Here is a 7,524-nt window from a genome sequence, read left to right as displayed (position 1 = left end):
TCAGAATAAGACCTCTGAGCGAAACTTGATCACATCTTGGAGAAGCTCACTGCGGTTGTGAGTTCTCAGCATCTGCTCTTTGAGCATAAGAAGGACAACATCACAAAGCGTAAGTTTGATAACATCATGGAGAAGCTCACGGCTCTCCAACAGGAGATTGAGAGACCAGTGTTGGACTGTTAGAACAGCTTTGAAATTCACATGAGTTGTTCGCACTAAAGTAAAAACCCGGGGAAGATGGCGGTCGACTGGACCAGCGCAGACATGCTGCAGGACCGGATGTGCTCTCTACACCGGCTCTCTCTCACCCTTTACCCGCCCCTGTTGCTTGCCTTGTGTTTCTATGGTGTATTGATAGTCATGTGCTGAGGTGTTTTTTTTCTGTTATCAAACTGTTCTCCCACTAGGAGCTCAGTCTGAGTGGAGTTTTTTTTCTCCTCCTCTCACCTCATGTTATGTATTTTCGTTGTTTTTTTTCCTATCAGCCTACCTCTCCTACATGTCTTCCCAATGTGTTGTTTGTGTAAGTTTGGTCAGAAGGTTCCTTTGTAAGTGCGCATGCGCCATTAGCGTGCTGCCTGCTGTAACTCTAATTTCCTTCGGGATTAATAAAGTATTCTGATTCTGATTAAATAGTCAGTATTTTAACAAGATGATGTATTTTTGAAATTATGCAAAGGACCTCATGTGCAGCGCAAGGCGGCCATTTTCTGCTTGTAGGGGATAAGTTCCAAGATCATCTGTGTGCTCCAATATCCCGAGTGAGCTGAGATATTGCTGTGGAATATAAGTGTTTATATAAAATACATGTAACATTTCCACACTTTTTAAAGGAACCTGGTGTAATTAAGCTCTTTGTATTTAGTTCTGTACAGTCAGAGGCCACTGCCGTATTTTGTCCTTTGTATTTTATTTTATTTCCTCTATTCTTCGTATTGATCTTTTTTCCTCTCATGCTGTCAAGGTTCAGTACAAGTCCATATGGTTGTTGTTGGATAAAAGTAAAGGGGAAAAAAGACATTTTTGCTTATTCTGTCTTCACCAACAGTAAAAGACTGAACATTAAGAACCCCAGCAATTGTGTCCTGTGCGGGTACTCATTTCCCAGGCTACATATAGGTGAGAATTTGTGTGTGTGTGTGTGTAAAAAAGAAGAAGAAGAAAACATTGTTTGTAAAAAATATTTACACAAGTTACACATTTTTTGTTAAGTTCTGGTTACAGATACAAAGCAAAAAACTATGTGTAAAATTCACACACACAAGTTCCCTCACTCGTGTGTGCGTTTCAACTTACGAGTACAAATTTTGACACGATTTTTCTTCCTTTCAGCTGATTGGTCAATGTCATGTCACTCACAAATGTAAAAATCCAATCAGAGAACAGATGGGTTTGGCTGTCAGAGGGGCACTTTATGCAACTCACACACAAGTGCAGAGTTTAACACGTAGTTTTTTGCTTTGTATCTGTAACCAGACCTTAACAAAAATGTGTAACTTGTGTAAATATTTTTTTTACATACACAAATCTTTTTTTACACACACACAAATTCTCATATATCACTGCACAAACATAAAATTTTCAGATATTTTGGTTTACAAGGTAACAAAACTCAGTCCACAACTACACATTTGATTTACAAGTACAAAATATTTATGGCCACAATTTGAGCCCATACAATCACATCCAAAGTGTTCTTTCATCTGTGAAATGTGCCATGATACTTCTGCTGTGCATACACAAAGTTTCACAACACATCTTCTAAAGAGCTGCAAACTTCTGTATACATGTACATGTAAGAACTGCATACACGTGCTGAGGCTACATGACTGGCTAATATTGACCATTTTAACAGTTCACTTCCGCTTCCTCTTAATTCTCTGCAACAGCATGTTTAGATGAGCTTCAGTTGATCTGCATGGACTGCTGGCCGAGCTTAACTCAGGATAATGTGTTTTAATGTTAAAATAGAGCTTCATGTCTTGTGTCATTTAAATACTTGTTCACTTGAAAACATTGTTTCAATCTGCTCTACCATGATGTAGATAGGAAGTAAAATGAAGTAGGGGTTATATACTCAAGAAAGAATATATAAACAGTGTTGTGGAGGTGAAGAGGGTGCAAGACAGAATCATGAAATTAAAGCTGGATATTGAAGCTGTGATGTTGAAAGTTGTCAGTGAGTTTTCCCCACAGGCTGGATTTCAGTTAGGAAAAAGAGAAATTCTGCAGTAAGCTGGATTAAGTGTTAGAGAGTGCCACTGGGGGAAGAGAGTGACGACTGAAGCAGACTTCAGTGGACAATGGACAGACTTCAAGGGAACAGAGGCGAAGAGGAAGTGTGGAGTAAGTACGATGTAAAGGAGGGAAATGCACAAAGGGCACACGGTTGTTAATGGTGCGAAAATGATGGCAACGGCTGTAGTGAACACGCTTCAACAAAAGATGACTGACAATATACAGCTGTAGTGCTGAGGGAAACTGCCAAGCAGGAGTTTGATATTTCCTCTGGACAAAGATTTAAAAAAGACAAGGAGAAAAGTATACAGGAGTACTGGGATGCACACAAAGGCAGACGTGACAAAGAAAAAGACTAGTGAGTTGTATGTGAGGCTGGACATTAAGGAAAGAAAAAAGGACTTGTATTGATTGGCTGTGCAGAGACATACAGCTGGAAAGAATTTTCAGCAGGTTAGAGTGATTGTGGATAGAGATGGAAATGTAGTGAGACACTAATGAAAACAGAGAGCGAGACAGAGGAGGATAGATGGTGGAAAACTTGTGAGGACTAAAAAGAATGAAGTAAGGGTACTAGTGGATATATTGGACAAAAGAGCCATAAGGCAGGAGGAAAGGGAGAAGACCACAGAGAAGATTCATGGATGTAGTGAACAAAGACATGTAGAGTTTGGGTGTGAGAGAGGAGGATGCTAGAGATAAGGTGAGAAGGAGGCAGATGATTTGCACTGGTGACTCCTAAAGGAAGCAGCTAAAAGATCGAAAGATTCAGTAAAATTCCTGAGATACAAACACATCAGTTGGACATGTTATCTGCTAGACTTGTAGTCAAGACCTCCTAAACCAAGACCAAGACAATACCAAGACCAGAGGGTATCAAGACCAAGACCAAGACAGACCGAGTCCAGACCAAGACAAAGTCGAGACGAGATCAAGACCGAGACGAGATAAAAAAGTCTTTAAACTGCAGCCAGATGCTGCTTCGTTTACGGGTGTCAGGCATATTTATGTGTTTTTGCGATGCACTCGCACAGACGCACGCTCCACTTGACTGTCGCGTCTCTCACCCTCTCTGTTTTTCACATAATGATGTATCCTATATCCTCGCATGTGATTGGCCACAATATGGAGGGATTGGAGCATAGCTGAGCCACTGTGTGAGAGCTGAGCAGCGAAAGGAAATTAAGTGAGGAGCAGGCTCTCGCTCAATGGGAGTCGACTCCTCTGATTCACTACAAAGCACTCTCTAAGCACGGCTCTTAGAGCTGATGCTTTTGCACATGACACATTATCAAACGTTACGTTGTGTGTCATGAATACTGTTGACTCCAAATCTCCCCACCACTATGTGGATCTGAGACAGCAAGACCGAGACAGCGAGACCAAGACAGCGAGACCAAGACAAGACCAAGACCAAAGTCCGTCGAGACCAAGACAAGACCAACAACACGTAACCGGTCTCGAGACATCCAACTCTATTATCTGCATATCAGTAATTATCATACACTAAAGTTTTAATGAGCTTAGAGGTAAGTATAGGGGCATCTGTCCTGGAAGCATTTTTAAAAAATCATGTTTTACTTTTAATGAAGGCCACAATGTGGTCGAAATCAAGCCTCATTTACTCATGATTAAAATGTTTTATTACAATATTTCCTCACTGTGGTTGAACACATTTTATCACTTTATGTTGGTCATTATTAGACATCAAACATCAAAACTACAAATTGTCAAATTCAAAATGTTGAAAGTCACGCCAATACAACATTAGTGTAATACTTTTAGTTTTAATACAGTATTATTATACTGTAATAATATGTATAGTATTACAATAAACACCTATGTGGAGCAATTCACATCCTTTCACACACAGACTGATGCATCACAGTATTTTTTGCATCATTTTAAGAAGGGAGTATGAGAAAATTGTGATGACCAAAGTACGAATGTCACTCTGCCTTCACTCTGTGACCGATGTCCTGCCACTAACACTATTGCTCTTGTTGTTCACACGAAATTGGTTTTAGTTGACTGCCTTATACTATCTGATAAGACCAGCTGCGACCTCAACAAACAGGAAGTCAAATATGCCATTGATGTAAGTAATGCAAACATACAGTAGTAAAATTTGCCCTTGTCAGTCAGATCATGTTCCTCTTGCTCACGGTGTTTGTGAGTCAATCGAACATGAAAAATTGAAACACAAGGTCCTGGCATGTTTCACACTAAGCTAAAGACGCTAGCTGTACAAATGAACAAGCTGCTAATGGATGAGACGAACCCAGAATGGCTAAGAGACGGCCAGACAGTCCTGATCCCAGGACTCTAGAACAGATGGATCCCATTCAACCAACAACCTTCCTCAGCACAATGTGAAAGCTCCTGTCAGGCATTATAGGGGCCAAGATGAACAAGCACATGACTCAGTACATGAGTGGAGCACACCAGAAAAGGAGTTGGCACTAGAAGCCAACTTCAAGCCAATTGCACAAGCTACCATTAGGTGCAGGATTTAGCAAGTAGACGCTCTCTCCCCATTGCTGTTCTACATAGCCTTGAACACCCTAACCAGATCTGTAACAAGACTAGCAACGTCTTCTTCAGATACCCTGATGGGATGATAAGCTCCCCAAAGGAGGAGATAGAAGCCACTGACATCAAGACAAGGCATGGAAGGTTCCACCCCAATTTTACACAGTTTCTCTTAATTTCTATTTTACCTTTCTGCAAAGGACATGGTGCATGTTCATGGGCTGCATTAACTGAAAGAAGCAGCAAAACAACAAAAAAAATGCAGACCAGACTGGACTCGAGTATAAAGTTAGATGCTAAAAGAAGGAACTCACTGTGAGTTCCTCATTTCTTTTTCTGCGTTGTTAACATCAAAGTTCCTGAGAAAAAATTCTGCTCGTGATCCAGCTTTGAACCACATTTCACTCTGTTTTTCTCATTGTATCATAATGGGACAGATAGTTAACCAGACTGAGGTCTCCAACAGAATGTTTGACACTGCTGTGAAGTCTTGTGTCAGGACACCAGTGGAAGATCGAAAATACTGCAGGCTTGTATTTTTCGTTTCTAGCCTCTGATGGTAGGAGATTGCAGAAACACTTCCTACTGAGCCGCAGTTGTTTTGCACTTTGTGTTTTGGTGTCACAGCCCTCAGACTTTACTTTATCACAACATGCATGAACACATATTTCAACATTACTGTGAAACAGGATGCTTCTAATTTTGGAGATATTGAGAAAATGAAAGAGAGCAGTCTTACATATTTGTTGAATGTGTGCATTCAACAAATATAGCTAGACACCATATTTCTAAGGCTTTTAGGGCTGCACCCTGTGGAACTCCATAATTAACCTTTGTGTTGAAAGAGGACTCCCTATCTACATGAACAAACTGGAGTCTGTTAGATATGATTCAAGCCAGTGCAGCACAGTACCTTTAATACCCACAGTGTTATGGTACTGGTTCTGTGACCCAGTGTTTTGTGTTTAAGTTATATTCCTTGATTATTTGTTATTCATGGCTTTGGTTTTCTCGGTGTTTTTCTGTTTATATTATCTTTATAGTTCTAGCTCCTAGTTTTGGTCACAGTGTCTTCCTTGTGTTCCATGTTGCATATCCAGTCAGTCATGTCTCAGTGTCAAGTCTGTGTATCTGAGTTTGTGTCTTTGCAAATGTCTCTGGCTTCCTGTTTTACTTTGATAGTCCTTGTCTTATGTCAGCTTTGTTCCCACTTGTTCTCCATCCTCTCGTTAGCTGTGTCCCAATTCATAGGCCGCATCCTTCGGAGGCCGCATTTGAAAGCCGATAATGTCACAGCCAGGCAACAAAGGCTGTCCCAATTCGAAGGCTGCTCGAAATGGGGCGCACAAATGCGTCCTCCTTTTCCCTGGATATGAAGGATGGGCCGGGTGTATCCTTCGTGGCCCAACCTATCCCAGGATTCATACCGCAGCAGTGGCTGTGGATAATTTTTTTTAATGACGGACGGCTTAAGCGGGCTGGCTTAAGAGTAAACTTTTAAAAGTACTGACATTTATGTCACATATTTATGCGGCGGTATACGCCGTTCAATTGTTGACCTTAATCTTACAGCGAATGTGATGATTTTGTGGATAATTAACTCAGTAATAAATACCCAAACAGAACAAGCTCATAGTCTGTGAAGGCTGCCGTGTTTAGTCCGAAATATCACGGCACAAGCAGGATTCACCGCACTGTTAATGTTAGCTCGGCTATTTTGCTGCCTCTGTTCAGTGGTTAAAGCCAAACAGACTTTGACAATTGATTTAACAAGCAGAACAGTTCACTCGTTAAGCTAAACAAAAAGTGCTTTATTCATAGGAGTCAAACATGTGGCCACTGTACCATCTGGGAACTCTTCTTATTTAGTACTCGTAATAACACAAACAGAAAATACTCCTTCTCTTTCGCTGTTTTGTGTGGTAGTGTGTACCAGCGGTCCCCAACCTTTTAATGTCCGGAGTGGTTTAATGTCAGACAATATTTTCACAGACCGGCCTTTAAGGTGTCGCGGATAAATACAACAACATAAAATGATACGACGAAGACAAAAACTGGTATTTTGTAAATATAATAATAAACGCAAATTCACAGTGTAATTGTGTAACTTTATTAGCAGCGTCCGCCTGAAATGCGGCAATAACATTGAGAGTAGCATCCTCTGCCCCTTAATGGTCTCTGGTCACTATGGTAATGCATAATATTTCTTTCAAAATAAGATACACAACTACAACACAGGAAAAGACCCATGGAGACCGAGTTAATGATAAAAACCCTGAAAACCATAAATTGCACACCCGAGGCCATCTGAGACCATCAGACAGTGGCATCCACGGCTGCTTTTTTAGCAGGTGACTAGAAAATATCTGACTGTTTGTGGAAATCCGACTTAATGGATTTTAAGAACTGTTCCTTCATGCACTTTCTGAGCCTGGGACATTTATTACAGAGACTGTGAACTCCTTCTCGGAAGATTTAAAGAGTGTTTCTCCTGAGAGCTCAACTGAGCTGCCATGTTTCTGTTCCACCAAAGGTTTTTGCACCATCTGGTTCAGTTTCTGTTCCAGCTGGGGGTTGAGGAGAGCCGCTCCAGCCGTCCACGGCTTCCACGCCACCCTCTGTTTCTGCTGGGGGCTCTGAGGAGTACATCCAGCAGTCTGCGGTTTCCACGCCACCGTCTCTCTCTTCTGGAAGCTCTGGGGAGTCCGTCTATTTGTCATTTGTCTCTGCTGGGGGCTCTGGAGAGTTTGTCCG

Source organism: Perissodus microlepis, chromosome 20 (assembly GCF_051167445.1).
Source record: "Perissodus microlepis isolate ML-2025 ecotype Zambia chromosome 20, ASM5116744v1, whole genome shotgun sequence".
NCBI classification, from domain to species: domain Eukaryota; kingdom Metazoa; phylum Chordata; class Actinopteri; order Cichliformes; family Cichlidae; genus Perissodus; species Perissodus microlepis.
This window is presented reverse-complemented; position numbering follows the sequence as displayed.